The sequence below is a fragment of the Mesoplodon mirus genome, assembly GCF_964341445.2.
Source record: "Mesoplodon mirus genome assembly, chromosome: 17".
NCBI classification, from domain to species: Eukaryota; Metazoa; Chordata; class Mammalia; order Artiodactyla; family Ziphiidae; genus Mesoplodon; species Mesoplodon mirus.
This window is the reverse complement of record NC_138993.1, coordinates 77,153,519-77,170,778: the sequence shown is the minus strand read 5'-3', so window position 1 is coordinate 77,170,778 and position 17,260 is coordinate 77,153,519.

The following is a 17,260-nucleotide window of genomic DNA, read 5'->3' as shown; positions in this document are numbered from 1 at the left end:
CCTGCGACTCTCCTGTCCATCCGTCTACACCCGCTTTGGATCACAATACTGGTGTTTCCGCGACACAACGGGCGGGCAAGGGATGGTTTTAGGATGAGGTTTTCCTACGAGGCATCTCCCCGGTCCTCCTAGGAAAACCCGGGGCTCCCAGCGAGCGAGGCACGAATGGGTCACCCGGTCGTGTGGCTGGGCTACGGGAGCTCGGGGCCGGGGGGCTGCGCACGATCGGGGACCGCCCCTCGGCCGAGCCGGGGCCGCCCGTGCCAGCGCAGCACAATCTCCTGCTCATAAATGAGCTGCGCTATCTCGCCGGCTGTGGTGTCGAGGCTGCCGTGCCAGCTGGCCGGCCAGGACTCATTATCATGAGAATTTTGACAGGATATTAAATTTACTAATCCTGAACTTTCCGGACTGACCCTAACTGGGAGCAGACAATGCTGATGTCTGCTGGGAAAACACTCTCTCTCTGTTCTTTCTTCCTTTTGCCTTTCCTCCTAGGGTCCCTCGTGTGTCCCCGGCCACCCCCACTACCCACCACGATACCCAGTCTCCCTCAACTGCCACCAACACGCAGGCTGCTCGTCCCTTGTGACGCGCACACGCTCTCCTGAAGGTGATCCGAGGAGGACACCACGGGCCTCCCTCCACGGCTTGTGTCTGGAAATACCAACTATACGGGGCCCGTGGGGCCTGAACAGATTGCCTGGAACCCTAGGTAACTGATGGGATTGTAGGAGGATGTGGTGGGGTGTCCACGATTTCATACCGTTCCACGTCACGCAGGTGACTTTGACACACACGGACCGACCAGTGTGCTGGACGCGGATTACACTCCATCCTGCATGGAGGTACGCTCACACATGAAGGCGCGCATGCACACGTGCGCACACACACGCTCACACACGCTCCCTTGTCCCGATGTCAGTCTGCACTGCCTGAGTCACCTGTAATTCACCTGAAATCCACCCAGGAATACTCAGCTCCACCCTGATGCCATCTGTTAAAATATCGGAAGGACCAGCACACATTCATTTTGTCTGGAGTTCCCTGCCTCTCGATCTGCACACCCTCACCGCCCCACTCTTGCAATCGGGCACCGCACGTATGTTGTGACAGCAACTGTTACTTTTTGTTTATTCCATCTATAAATGAACTACATCAGAGCCTAGGAATATTTTTAGAAAGTTTCGGGTATGGCAGCAGAATCCGGCATCTCACCCATTCATAAGCTCTCTGTGCTCCAGAAAAGCAAAACGCACCACAGATTTCCACTGACATGTGATCTCTAAATAATTCAGCACTGAAATCTGGTCCGCTCTCCCACCTCCCCGAAAACCTCCTGCACACACAGAACCAATTAAGTTGCTGAAAACAGCAGATCTCCACTGATACTCTACAGATAAAGCGGACCATTAAATCGCGATTTAACATCCCAGGCAGCAGGAGCTGCTGACAGCCTCTAAAGCTTGTAATCTCATTTAACCCCCTCCTGTCAGGAGCAGGCCCACCCCGTTAGCATAATGCCGCCAAATTAGACCTGACAGGGCAACACGAGAAAGAAAAACCTCTTTAGCTTAAAAGTCAGGCCACAGTGGGCAACCCTGACCTTCAGCGTCCCCTCTCACCCACACGGTTCTCCAGGGACCCCGGAGACATTTATGCTGAGAGAGGAGGGGAGAGGAGGACAGGGGGGTGGAGCGGGGGCCTGGCCACAAGGCACTTGGATTTCCCTGGGGGCAAATTACAGAGAATTTTCCGAGACAATGGAAGGAAATTTCACCTGTGCTTTTTCAAGTCTTTCTTTGGTAATAAAAGATGAACCCCGATGGTTCTGGTCAAACGCCTCTGGCTCAATATTTCCCTTTGCCTGCGGTGGCCTCTGACTTCGCAGCCAGGGGACGCCTCTGTTGGAACACAGAGTTCCCACCCCAGGCCCGAGACACCGTGCATTTTCAATGAGGTCATCTTAGCTGGTGGCTGGAGGCTTCAAAGCGTCCCCCGTGACTGGCATTTACTGGCTCTGTTTTCATAAGGAATCTGGCCGCCTCTGAGGCCCCTGACAACAAGCTCTCTGGACTCTGTCTTTTCCACCAATTCCCGTTATTTTGTTGGGGGGGGGGCAAAAGGGGGCGTGGTGTCTGTAGGGTCCCAGCACAGACACTGGAAGGTGACCTTTACACACTCACGGCAATTTTCCCAAGTCAAGCCAGAGCTGCTTTTAAACACCTACACCACAGTTTCTGCCTCACAATCACAAGCCCAGATTTTTAACCAAACGCCCCCGAGGCACGCTCCACTTCAAGGTAAATTTGTGTCTTTAAAAAAAAAATCAGTTGTTAATTTAAAAGAGCTTCCTTCCCCAGGATAAAGTAAATTTTTTGTGTGTTTCTCCTCCTGCAAATATAAAAATGTTCCAGGCCAAAAGTCAGGGGGACGTCTTCCAAAGCTGGCATTCATGTCTCCAGTGCATCTTGGCACCTTGAAAAGACCCAAACCACTCCCACACTCAAAAGTCCTATCCTTTATTCTTCCCATGCTTGCATTTCAAAAATAGATTGGGACTGCACAGACCCCAAACTGCTAAAAGTCAAGGTAGAGTTCGAGAGAGAGAGAGACAAACAGAGACAGAGAGAGAGAGAGAGAGAGAGAGAGAGAGAGAGAGAGAGAGAGGAAGCTTCTGCCACACCTGTCCCTCACTGCCCCTCTTCAGGAAGCAGTTCAGCAAACGTATGAAAAAACCAAGCCTTCCAGAAAGAAGAGGAAAGCCAAGATGCTTGCAAGAGGGAAGCTTCTGGACCTCCCAGAGAGGTCAGCTGGCCAGCTGCTCCAGTTGGCGGAGCCCCCAGCCTGCCCCTCTCTCCTGTGACTCACCTGTTCCCGCTCCCAGGGGCCACCCAGCAGGAAGGAGCTCTCAGCAGCTCTGGAACTGCAGACTCTCTGCCGACCCGTTACCTGCTGCAGGGGCGGGCTCCGGGGTGCTGCTGGCCAGCCCAAACCCTCCAGCCCCCCAGCTGTTTTCCCACTAAAGTTAGCTGAAATGGCTCGCAGAAGCAACCTCAGTGTTTATTTCCACTTCCCGGGGCTGCACTGGAGTGAAGTCCTGCCTGCCCGAGCCTTTCTGCAATGGAGTGGTTTATTTAATTTGTCAGTATAATGGGAGCGGCTGACTGAGAGACAGAGAATGCAGTGTGGTATAAAAGAAACAAAGGCTAAAAGTACCACTATTTTGATTCCCTTTTTAAAATTACTTCCAAAGTGTGGTATCTATTGTGAAGAATAATGCTGAACAAAGCACAGTGTCTTGGCAATATTCACAGGGCTTATTCACGCACAGCCAGTTCTGTCTGTACATTCAGAGGTAGAATACACTTATAAATGATGTATTGGAAGGACTATAGCTTCTATTGTGTCCCCAGTGTAAACAAAAAGGCAGACGGGAGCTGAATGGCATCTGGGCAGCCAGGCCACGCTGGATGCTACCATCCCCCCGTTCTGGGAGGGAAAACTGAAATCAGCAAAACCCACTGGAGTCCATGTGATGAAGGCTCAGCCCAGGAGCACCCCACCTTCTCCCCTTCATCCACCACCCCCGATTTGGGCGCGGAGGGACCTCCAGAAGGTTCACTTGGGCAGCACTGGCCGGGGATGTGCCCCGCCACCTACACTCCCAGGTGACCTTTCTGACCATTTCCAGAATCTTCCTCTTGGAGGACACTGGTCTCCCCCATTGAGAACAGTTTCCATAAGTTCCAGCAAAGTCAGCGACGTCCTCCCCGTGCCCTGCGCGGGGGTCTGGCGGGGCTTCTGTGGCGGGCGGGCTGCTCTGCGTTCTGTGTGCTGGCGGGCAGAGCTGTTCTGTTTCATCTTCGTGCTTGGCAGCTAAGTACTGCTTTAGTAAAGTGACTCCACTACCTCTGTGAAAAAAGGGGCTGCTGGTTATAAACTGTAAACGTCTTCGTCCCCTGCCAACTGGAGGAAAAAGCACCTTTGAATGTTAAGTTTTCTTCCGGTAAGATATTTTTCCCACTCACGCCAACGGGGAAAGACGATTCAGTGCTTTAGCTGTGGTTCTTATCCGGGTACAGGGGTGGGTGTAGGGGTAGCTGCCCTGGAACCCCGCAGCCAGGCCCCCTATGCTCGACCCTGGGCTATGTCTCTGTCACCCCTCTCCAGATGTCCCCTTTCAGGAGGGGGCCACACACCTGCTCAGAACCGGGCTGTGTCGGCAAAGAAGGATGCTTTTTGGCACTGTAAGTTGCTGCTTTTCTGCACAGAATGGCTGCTGTGGCCCCGGGTGGAGAAGCACAGCCGACACGGCCTTGCGTGTGCCACGGGCACAGGAGCGGATAGCGGTCGTGACGAGCTGGGATGCGCGCCAGGCCTGTGGGGTCCTGGAGGGGCCCCCAACCTCGCGGCGCACAAATGGAGGAGGCCCACTCTTGGGGGTTGGGGGCTCCCAAGGCCACGTGGGCGGCGCCGAGTGGGGGGCATGGAGGCCGTGTGGGCCCCACCGCCCCGGGCCATCCCCTCCCAGTTTACTCGGTGTCCGGCTCCACACTTGACTTTCCATCCCGATTCAGAGACCTACTTCCTCTTACCTCAGGCTGAAAAACAGATCACACCTCTAGCTGGTTTTCAATCTGTTTCGAAATAGACATTCTTTTTCTTTAAATTTAAGGCTGGAGGTTTGTGCCTCTGACCACCTTCACCCATGTCACCCCACTGCACTCACCACCGATCTGCTCTCTGCTTCTCTGAGCTCAGGCTTCTCAGATTCCACAGGTGAGATCAATCATACAGAATTTGTCTTTGTCTGGCTTACTTTACTCAGCATAGTGTCCTCAAGGCCCATTCATGTTGCTGCAAATGGTAGGATTTCCTTCCTTTAGATCACTGGAGATATCCCTCTCTCGCTCTGTGTGTACCTGTATTTGTATCTATATCTATATCTAGAGTGGAATATTATTATAGAGTGGAATATATATAATATCTACTATTTATAGTGGAATATATAGCAGAATATATATTATAGATATATACTACTATATATAAAAATTATATAATATGTAATATATATAGTAAATATATGTATTAAATAATATATGCTATATATAGTAGAACATAGGTAGTGGAATATATATTATATATATTATATATAACAAAATATATAGAATATTATGCATAGTGGAATATATAAAGTGGATATATATTATATATAATACATGATATTATATATAGTGGAATATATATAGTGAGATATATGTAATATATATTATTATATAGAGTGAATATATATAATATATAATATTTAGTGGAATATATATATAGTAGAATATACACATTTCACATATTTTTTATCCATTCATCATTGACATTTAGGTTGTTTCTGTATCTTGGCTATTGTGAATAATGCTGCAATGAACATGGTGATACAGGTATTTTTCCAATGTCCTGTTTTCATTTCTTTTGGATAAACGCTCAGAAGTGGAGTTGCCAGATCACATGGTAATCCTATTTTTAATTGTTGAGGAACCTCCATACTGTGCTCCACAGTGGCTGCACCAATTTGCACTCCCACCTACAGGGCACAAGTGTTCCTTTTTCACCATGTCCTCACCAACACTTGTTATCTCTTGTCTTTTTGCTAATAGCCTCTCTTTCCGTGTCCACGGAAAGAGGGGTCCACTGGCCCTCTGCCTGTCCAGCGTGCCTCGGCCTCACTGCCAGCGTGTCCTCAGCTTGGGATGAGCCTTTGCATCACATTCATGCTCCAGAAGCATCTCCCTTGGCAGAGCCAGGAAACCGTGTGAATTCCAATAATGCCTGAAACACAGTGACCTGCTGCTGTGTTTTTGTGATTTGGATTTTGTAGTGGGGTATTTGTAAAGACCTCTTTTAAAAATATTTATTTCCCATGATATTTCATAGAAATAGTTTTATCAGTGCATTGATTCTAAAATCGGGATTCTCTGAATGACTTTGAAGTTAACATTTCGACAGATTCTGGAGAGTTCTATACTTACAAAGATCACAAAACTGAGATCTTGGTGAAGTAGTCTAAGCTCCTATTCAAGAAAAAATGAAAAAGTCACGAAATGTGTTGACAACTCCAAGTAGACAGTAAAACACAATTGAAGTGGTGAGTCCTAGATTCCAGCCCAGCTGTGATGGAACCCTGTCCAGCGTCTCTGAGCCTCCATTTCTTTAACTTGGGAAATGGAGACAGTGAGAGTTGAAATAATGAACAGAGTGGTCGATGGGAAAATATTTAGGACTGTTGGGCCAGAGACTGAAAACGGTTCTCATGTGACCCCTGCTTGTGATGTCATGACAGGACATATGTTGCTAGTACTTCTCTGAAGTTGACACACTTCCCGTTTTTATAAAAATGACCGCAGTGGTGTCTGTGTGGCCAGACAGACTTGTTGATGAAATCCATGCTGGTTTTATCGGGAGCCCAGGGGGGCACTGGGGTCGTCCTGGCATTTCACGTTTTCATTTCTCAGTAGAGCAAACGGAGCCCAGAGCGTGTGGGTCTCGGAAGCTCGTAGAACAACAGAACCTGGTAGGAATCTGAGAAATCAACTGGTCTAATGTTCCCACTTTACAGAGCAAAAATTGAGATTCAAAGAAATTTGGCTTTTTCAAGATTAGTTAGTTGACAGATTGGGATAAGGTCTCAGATCTGTTAAGCCACTCATGTATCAATACTTTAAAAAAATTAAAAAATTAAAAAAAATTGTGGTCCATGAAAAGCAGTAGTAAACGATATTAATATCATTACTTTTGGCGTATAGACACTCCAGTAAACATCCCCTGTTGTCTACAGGAGCTTTCCATTGTGTACACAAGATCCTCAGTCCTTCAGTGACTCAGTAATAAATGATGGAGTGAGCAGGGATTCAGAGACTCCATGGTTTGGGGAATGCTTCGTCTTTGTGAATTCCTTGCTGTGTGATAATAAAGCCACGGGTACCACTGGGTAGGTGCTTGTGTTCCTGGTAACGTCAGGTCTCGAAGGACCACTGACGGCAGCATAAACGGGCGCCCTAATCTGTGGCAAGGAAAACAGGCTCAGCTTCTGGATGGCTCCTCACCCTTAGAAAGAGACTCATCCATTTCTTTCCTAAGCCATTGGAACATAACAGACTGCTGTGGGCCACAGAAATGCATAACTTCAAGTGTTCTGCTCAGTTGGCAAATGATAAGTGGTTCGGTCCAAGATTTAGCGGATGGCACATCAGCTGGGGGTTAGGAAGTGCGTTCAGATCACACCTCAGGTTTTGGGGACCCAATCTGGTCTCCCAATTCTCCAACTTTAAAATGGTCTTGATATCACTTATATGTGGAATCTAAAATATGATGCAAATGAACCTATTTATGAAACAGAAACAGAATCGTGGACGCAGAGAACAGACTGGTGGTTGCCAAGGGGGAGGGGGTTGGGGGAGGGATGGAGTTGGAGGCTGGGGTGAGCAGATGAAAATTATTACATATAGGATGGATAAACAACAAGGTCTTGCTGTAGAGCACAGGGAACTATATTCAATATCCTGGGATAAATCATAAGGGAAAAGAAAGTGAAAAAATGTATATGTATGTAAACTGAATCACTTTGCTGTACAGCAGAAATTAACACAACATCGTATATCAACTATACTTCAGTAAAAAAGAACTGTAGAAAAACTAAAATGGTCTTGCCAATTTATGTATATCTACTTCTATACCCTCAACTTCACGTGTTTCCTAAAGACATGAAAGTCCCCATAACACGTTTAATCAGTCGTGACCTTGGGGAGGGTAAATTAGAACGACGTACTCGTTTTAGGCTCTTAGGAAGAAAAGTGCTGTATAAATTCCAGGTAATTCTAGTCTACGGTGGAAGGGGCACCCCCGAGGCTGGCATAAGGTCGTTGCACACGACCCTCTTCTCCCGGTTAACCCGTTGAATCTTAGGTGTTTCACAGTCTCTTATTCGACTGCTTTACATTATAGTCCCATCTAAACAGAGTGTTAGGAGTCTGACCATTTCACTCCGAGTTTTCACCCATGACATTTAAGAACCTGCATGTTTACAACACATGCAGAAGAGGTAGAATTTAGCTACCATCCTTCCAAGTTTGAAAGTCCCTTCAAGAGCTGAGTGCATCACGATGTAGTTCTTGAATTCCATTTTCCACTCTTGGGTGCTTGTATGTCCAGATTCTCAGACAATTGGTTCTGCTTCGCAAGGAAAAGTAACTAAATTCATATTATGATCAGAGGAGTGCCTGCTTTCCTGGAGTGAATTTACAGCAAGCCCATTAAAAAAAAAAAAACTCAGTTCTCCAGTCTTTAATTTTTTTCAGCTCTTCTTTCTCTTTTTCTTTTCTTTTTTTTCATATGCTTTAGAATTCCTTGCAGTCTCCCTCCCTAACTGCACAATGTCAAAAGCTCTCTGTTCTGGCCCTCTCCCGGCCGCCCCAATTAATCACTTTATTACAGAACTTGGCGATTTGCCCCCTCACGGCCCACAAGCATTTCCCCTGCTTCGCTGCTTGCTCCCATTCGCCATCTAGTCCTTCCCCTGGCAGGTCTCCGGTTCCTTCTTCGTTGTCGTGCAGCTCTGCGTTTCACGTTCATTTATTCTCTCAGCCTCCTTCAAGCCCACTGGCTCCTTCACTGACTCGGCAAATCCTGTTGCACGGCTGCTCGGGCCTTGCCTGCCCCGTGGGGACGGGGTCTTCTGCGTGCAGAGCAGGGGCTGTGCTGCGGGCACTTCCAGAGCCCTCACTGTGCCAGGTAGGGCACTGGGTTCGGCTCCGTGGGCCTCTTCACGGAAGCCTCTGGAACTCCACGGAAAGCGGCTACTCGCCCATCTGATGCCGGAGGGGAGGTGGCTGAGCCCCGCTGAGCCCGAGGCGGTCATGGCCCGCACTGCCCCTTGGAGTGTTCTCCATCCGCTGACCAAGCCTGCGAACTTGACCGTGCCCTGCCCGCGACAGGTGGCAAGAACCACGGCTCTGAGGTGCCAGCAGGCCCGGCCCGGCCCATGGGGTCTGCTCCTCCTCTGTGACACGGGCAGCTCCGATCTCTTCATGATGTCACCAGGGTCCCGAGCGGCCCCAGGAGGGGGACGTCCCGGATGCCAGCTCTCCGGTCATCACTGTTGTCACCCACGTCATCCCCAAAACGGGGCCAGATCTACTCATAAGTAACAAACTTAGTTTCCACAGGACAGTTGGTAGGTAAAATGCTAATGAAGGTTTTTAGATGTAAAGCCATCTATTTGAACACGAAATAATTGATGTTTTATGATCATGTGTTTTTCCTAAAGGTCTATTTTAAAACTAACTTCCCACCTTATTATATAGCCAAGTAAGAAAATTTCTGATACCTATTTATTTAATTGCCCTAAAACACAGGCTTTTTCTAAAATAACAGGTATCCTCTGAGTTGAGCAAATAAGTACTGAACATCGGCTGCTCCACGGGGGACTCGGTCCTGAAACAGAGGAAAAGCCCTGTGTATCGTTGATGGTAAGCTGTAAACACCGAAACACGAGGCGTTTGCCCATTGGAGTGCTTGAGGAAGCAAAGGCAGTCAGGAAAAGACACTTCCTCCCTTCCTTGGGCCCAACTGGGCGTTGAAGCCTTTCAAGGCTCACCGTCACGTGCTATTATTTCCAGTAAGGTGAGACTGGCACAAGGAGGTAAAGCGCCATGCCAGGAGGTGGCCCTAATATGCTCCCTTCCCCTCGTGGTACCCCCGGCCTGGCTCCATCCCTCAGGTAACTGGCCCTGTGCGCCCGGCCTCGGCAGAGCTGGGCAGGTGGCAGCTGGAACCTCCAGGGCACAGCCACTGGCACCAAGTGGCCCCTGAGACGTGGAGTCCAGCTGAGTGTGCGGCGAGTGCAAAGCGCACATCAGACTTTGAAGATTTACTATGAAAAAAGAATGTGATTTTTAAAACTTTAATGAATAAACTTTATTTCCTGCAGCAGTTTTAGGCTCACAGCAAAACTGAAGCAAGGTCGAGATAGTTCACATACACCCCCTGCCCCTCCCCGCGGGGCCTCCTGCAGAATCCACAAACCCCACTGCAGCGGGGCACCTGTTACAACTGATGAACCCCGACGACGCGTCAGGTTCACTCTTGGTGTGAACATTCTACAGTTTGGGACAAAAGTGTAACGTCGCGTGGCCACCGTCAGTGTCTCGCACAGAAGAGTCTCACTGCCCTAAACCCTCTGCTCTGCCCGGTCATCCCGCCTGCTACCTAACTCCTGGCCACCACCCATCTTTCTACTGTCCCGGAGTTTTGCCTTTTCCAGGATGTCATATCGTTGGAATCATACAGCGTGTAGCCTTTTCAAGACTGGCTTTTTTCACTTAGTCATATGCGTTTAAGTTCCCTCCATGTCTTTCTGTGGCTTGAAAGCTCATTTCTTTTTGGTGCTGCATGAGCTTCCGTTGTCTGGATGCGCCAGCTTATTTACGCATCGTCTACTGAAGGGCATGTCGGTTGCTCCCGAGATTTGGTGACTATGAGTGAGTCTGCCAGAGACATCTGTGTGCTGGTTTCTCTGTGGCCGTAAATTTTCAACTCATCTGAGTCAACACCAAAGAGCATGATTGCGGGATAGAAAAAGGGGTATTTTTAATATACTGGATTAAATAAAGTATATTATTAAAATTACTTTTCCTTATTTCTTCTTACTTTTAAGAAACGTGGTTACTAGAAACATTTAAACTCACACATGTGGCTCACGTCACATTTCTAGCTGACCGATGGCCTGGAGACCCCAGGGGGCTGTACGTGGGACAGGCTTGTTTCCAGGATGCGCCCCAAGCCTGTGGATACTGACTGAGTTTCTGGCTTTTGGGAGGTGTCTTGAGGTCCGTCATGCAGTCGGAGTGAAAGTGGCGGGCTAGGAGCTGTGCTTGGCTTTGCACCCGCAGTCCCTGCAGGAGGCTCGTCAGCAGCGCTGGGCACTGCGTCCTTGACTTGTGCCTGAGCGTCCAAGCTCACGTGTGAACCCCCAGCCCTGACCTGCTCTGCTGTCTGTCCACCCCCTTTGGTGGCTTCAGGCTTGGGGATACATCTCAGCTGGAAAAGCCGTGCCTGTGATACAGTTACCAGGAGCAGGACATGCAATTCTTTGGCAACGGAGAGCCGGAACTTAGAGGGGTATTTAGCTCACGGTGCTGCCTGGGGTGCGGTTCCCAGTGCAGCAGGCTGAGCTCCAAGTTCACAGCTGTTCCGAAGGCACCCGGGACCCATGGACCCAAAACTCAGCGGGAGTCTCTCGTCGTCGCCGCCACGCCGGGCTCCCCAGCTGGCTTGCCGGACGCTGGCGCCTGGGAACCTCACTTTGCTGGGGCAACGGGCATATTCAGACTCCCGACTTATTTTTTTCTGTGGGTGAAAGAGTGAGGTTAAAACTTTTAAAAGCCTTAGGAGAGCTTACTGGTGAGAACTTGATCCAGGGAATCACACAGTGGTTGACACTCCCAATCAGGGAGTGCTGAGCCACGGACAATGAACAAAACCCAGACGGACACAGCCAAGGACCCTGAGCCAAGCGGGACCAGCGAGAGGAGAGCTCGCGGGGCCCCGGGAAGTGTGCAGTCCCAGGCCCACCCTGGCTCTGTTGTAGCAGATGAGGCCGGTCTGGATCCTGCTGGGGGTCCAATGCGGATCGTTGTCTGAAGTTGCAGGAACCCATGTGCAGAAGTGTGAACAGACACAAAGAAGGCAGCTACTCTGCAGCAAAGTGACAAAATGGGAACACAGGGTGTCATGGTCTTCACTGAGGCCTGAGGGACACGAGGGGATTCGGCCGGCCCTTTGGCACTGGAAGGCCACTAAGATCTGGGGACACCCTGAGCTGAAAGCGCGTGTTTCCAGAGGGGCAAGCAGGGCAGGATGCAGACCACCCGTGAGTGCGCGTGAGCCCAGCAGCTACGGGGACTCAGGAGGCCGAGGTCATCCAGCAGAGGGTCACCACGGGCGGTGCAGCTGTGACATCATCGAGAACGACCACAAGCCCACAGTCGGCAGAAGGGCCCAGGAATGCACGCCCACAGCTTTATTACAGGGGTCACTGGGCCACGCACAACGATGTACATAGGAAGGGTCATAACCTTGCCTTTTACAGGGGTTTCTTGGGTTGAAAAGTGCCCCATGGTCCAGCTCGCAAGTGGAATAACCATTACCTGCTGAATCTCACCCTCCCGCCCTTCACCGGGCACTGGCTGGGCCCCTCCGGGGCGGGCTCTGCCCCAGGCCCTGGGCAGTTTGGGGTCAACCGCACAGGCCTGGATACTGGGCCTGGTGCACGCGTGGGGGGCCAGGTGCTGGGCGGGGGGCACACAGGTGAACGTGGCAGGACCCGCAGGTCAGACGGGTTGGGGGGGGCACCTCCGGCTGTGCGGAGACGTTGCTGGAGGGAGGGGCTGACGCACAGCCACCCTCCCACCCCCGGCTGGAGATGTCCCAGGGGACGCGACCGGCCAGCAGGGATGCAGTCCTTCCCAGGAGGTCCAGGAGGTGTGGGCAGTCAGGACTGGATGAGCGCGCTGTGCCGGCAGAGGCATCGTCTGGGGGAGGAGGGAGGAAAGGCGCCCAGTTTGCTTTATTCTGTAGCCTCCGGAGGCCCACCAGAGGCATTCGATACCACATGGACATTTACTTCTTTATTGCCTCATTCAGCAAGGGACTCGAGGCGGCTTGAAAGGAACCACAAATCTGAGAAGATTAAAGAAGTAGTGAAGGAGTCGGGGGAGGGGAAAGCCGTAAGCCTGAGCGGATTAGCGCCCAGGGGGTGTTCCTGGGAGGGAGGAGGGTGGGCTCTGGGTTTCCTGGAGGAGCAGCGCTCCTCACAAGACAGCGACCAGCGACGGCTTATGGCTTATTCGAGGGAAGTCTTGAATTCTCAGGCCAGGGAAGGGTTCACGGACCCTCCTGAGGAAGACCTCTGTGACATGGGGGAGGAAAGTAGTTGCTTATTTGGATTTTTGCTTGTAAGTAATTAATCATTTGTTTAAAAAGTGTAAAAATCCAGGGTCCTTCCTTGTGCTGGGTCAATCTAAGAGGGATGGTGATACTTTCGTGACACAGTACTTAGCGTGACCCTGACACCCACTCAAACCCTCAATGCCCGGCGAAGTCTGAGTCTGAGTCGAACTCCAGGGGCGCGAGGATAAACTCTTACGGTTCCATCCACGATGACCTACCCTGCAGGGCTGAAGCAAGTTTCCGCCTGTGAGTGAGGGTGTTTCGGCTCGAGTGACATGGGGGATGGCTGTGGGCAGTGGTGGGTTCAAATCGGGCACGCGAGACAGAGGAGAACACGGGGGGCACACGTGCAGGTGCGGAGGCACCTGGGCAGGGCGCCCTTTTGCTCTTTGCACGAAAGCTCCTTACGTTCTAGCAGGGGCCCTGTGCCTGCGCCCACGGATGAGAAGCTCGGGAGGAAGACGGGGGCTCCAGAGAGGGGCTTGAGGGTCACTGGCACAGAGGGAGGAGTGGAAGACAGGACGTGGACCGAGAGAGTGGGAAACAGTAGGCGGAGCGAGACGGGGCGGAGAAGCACGGGCGTGGACGCAGGACGACGCCCCGCAAGGCACGGTGATAAAGCATGCAGGAGACGCAGGAAGAAAACCTAACGTACCAGAGAAATCGACAACGGTAGGCTTGGGTGGGGGGATAACCTGTAAGGTGAGGGCAGAAATGTGTCCACTGAGCTCAGCAAAAATCAGATAGGATGTGTAAACCATTTTACCCAACAGGAGGCTCCCAGAGGGGTTTATTTCTTAAAGTTTAGTCATTAAAAAATGGAAACATATAAAAAAGAAAAATAGCCTATCATCCCAACCATATAAAAATAATTCATACACGTGACACGGAAATGCAAACATTACAGAAAAGTACAGAGTAAACAGTAAAAATCCCTCACAGCCACCCTAATTCCCCACAGATTCCTAGTTCTCCCAACAACTAATTATCGATAGTTTCTTGTGTTCTCTTTCAGAAGAAAATAAAAGGGTAACGGCAGTCTCTTTATTCTTTTATCCTTCCATCCATTCACCCATCATCCATCCATCTATCCGTTCATCTACAGCATCACTCTCTCTTCTCATCTCTCAATTCATCAATACACCTGTGTACACCCACCCACCCATCCTTCCATCCACCCATCCATCCATCAATGCCAGGCTTAATTTTAATAAATGATCAAGGAGTTTTTAAGGTTTCAAGAAAGGGTCACAGTCAGAGAGTTGGTCACTCTTTCACAGGCCTGTCCTCCACCTTATTTATTCTGAGCTCTGCCTTCTCCAACAAGACAAAATCTCAGTAGCAAATACACACAGATCAGCTTCTCAACTCTCCTCCCTCACTATGTTTTAAGAGTTAAGACTATGTTGGCTGGGACTGGGATTACTCCTCAAGGAATTTTTGATCTGAAGGTAGCTTTATGAAAAATCATGAGTAGAATTTCTAGTTGGCAACCTATATTTGTGTGGAATCCTCAAATGCATGAAAACAGGACCCTGCAGCTTCCCTGGTTGTGAGAGTTTCACCTGAGCACAGGTGGTAACGTCAGGGTGAGTCCTGACTTTTTAGATCCAAACCTTGTGGGGCTCCACAAGTCAGGGCGGTTGTGTTCTGTGGGGGAGTCACGGCACACACACCTGAGCGTAGACACAAACTGGCCAACAGGAGGAAGGGTAGGAGGCCATGTGAACAGGTTTCGGTTTCTGCAAAGTAAGTGGACGAGTATCAACTGGGTTGAGACCCAGGTGCAGGTCTAGATTTTATGGGGCCTAAACTTCTGGCGTTTGGGGGTCCTCTTTCATAGAGACGTAAACAATCGCAGACATAAAATTATAAATTGAAAGTTGGTCCAGAGCCTCAGAAGGGCCTTTGGAAGTGAGGGGCCCGAACCTTACGTTCCCATAGCTTCGAGTGTGTCAGCCTCGGCCAGGGCCTGAGCCCGACGCTCAGACATCACGGGTTGTTGTAGGTTACAGAAGGGCTCCTCGACTGGGGTCTATTTTCCCCAGGGGATGTTTGCCATCCCCTGGAGATTGTTTTGTTTGTCCCAACTGGGGGGCCAAAGGGGTGCTACGGGAATCCAGTGGGTAGAGGCCAGGGATGCTGCTAAACGTCCCATAATGCACAGGACAGCCCCCAGAACAAGGGGTTATCTGACCCCAAATGTCAATAGTGTCGAGACTGAGAAGGCCCGAGTTTCGCTAGAGATTTGCTTGTACGGAACACCGAGCCGCTTGTCTATCAGCTCACCCTCTGGGGCTCACAGCATCGCTGATGGGCTGCATCCGCAGACTCAGTGCCATCAGATGGATGAAAACACTGGGCTGTGCTGGTCGGTACCGCCCCCAACCGGATGGCAAGCCCCACTGGATCGCTCCCTCCCGGAGCTCTTAGACCCGCGCTGGCTCGACAGTATGACCGGCTCAGGGCGTTGTCTTCACCTCAGTACAGTCGTGTGCGTCCTGTGCGCTCAGCTACCGAGTAACATGTACATCCGCTGCCTCCACACTAAATTAATATATTTTAATGCTTATACCCATAAATCATTCACTTCAAAATCCTCATCTTTTATGAATAAGTTCATCATTTTCATTCACATTTTGTCACAAAAATGAGGAGTTTCGCTTTTCGAAAATTCCATCCTCCACTTGTCTTTTATGTGTGGCAAGAGAGTAAACCAGCAGATTAGCTTTTCTTTCATCACAGCCGAGGAGGACGAGCTAGAACGTAACACAATCAAAACAAATTGCTTAGGAAAATAATTCCTTTATTTAAAGGAATTACCAATAAGCAGGCGGCTTTCATAGGAAACAAAAACTGTCATGGAGCTAGCCAGGGTCGGGGAACGCCGAGTCTGAATTATACTCTCTTCTGCACACTGTTCCAAATTATAGCAATACTCACATCTTGTGAATGACTTTGAAAGTGGGGTAAGATAAACACCATGGAAAAACAGGCTGCTCCTAACATCACTTTACAAGTGTGGCACCAAAAGAAAACCATCTCTGCCTCGTGTCTGATGGCCAGCACTTCCTCAGCAGATGCAGTGTGACATGGCCAAGCGTGGCCATGTGCCACGTGTACCCACTGACACCACTTCTCAGGGAGTATTTTCCCCCAGGCGGTGTACACTTATTTTCTGAAAAAACGATCAGACTGGCCAGTTGTTAAAAAGGTAGTTTTGGGGCTTCCCTGGTGGCACAGTGGTTGAGAGTCCGCCTGCCTTTGCAGGGGACACAGGTTCGTGCCCCGGTCCGGGAAGATCCCACATGCCGCGGGGCAGCCGGGCCCGTGAGCCATGGCCGCTGAGCCTGCGCGTCCAGAGCCTGTGCTCCACAACGGGAGAGGCCACAACAGTGAGAGGCTTGCGTACCGCAAAAAAAAAAAGAAGGTTTTCATCGTCTAAGCATTCTTGAATGAAATGTTCTCATCTTGCGTGTACAACAGCACGTGTAAGCGCTACTGCAAAGTAAAGGACATCCAAGTGGTGCTTTGACGAATTTAGAATATCTGATGCAAATTGAGATTTCATGTAATTTTTTTTTTTTTTACAAAAAACCCCATTTGAAAATAAATGAAAGCAAAAGCTTGAAACTAATTTATCTGTTTGCTGTCTTTAGATCATTTCTACTGTATGAATAAAGCAAAGAGGTAAATTAAAGTTATCCCAGGATATTACTGGTAAGAGGTTAAAGTATGTTCTAATGGGCAGATTAATTCTGCGGGGAAATAACATTAAATCTTTCTGAAGCCTTGAAATGTCTCAAAAACATTCTTACTGCTTTCTTGCAACAGATGGAGTCATCTGGCTAGCTAATCTGGCATCTTAAATAACTTTGCACTTACGGCCCGTCAATTTGATCTTCCAAGGTTAACTGATTATTTCAACAAGAATTCTTGCCAGAAAAGATCTGAGTGCTTACATCTTTTCATTAATTCATGATGTTTGGTGAGAAGGTGAAAAATAAGAAGGGGCGGCTTGATTTAACGCTTTCATTACTGGGTCTCCAAAGGAGGCGCAGGTCTGGGGCACAGCTTTCCTGGGTCAAACTGCGGCTCTATTTACAGAAACAAAACAAATTAGCACCGCTTCCTCCCTCCCTGAGTCTGGGTTTCTGGAGGACGGGGGTGTGTGTGCTCGCTCGTAACCCAAGTGGCTGGTTTCACCTGGACTCTGCCTGCAGCACCAACCGCTGGCAATGGCCACGCTGCCCGGGGCTCC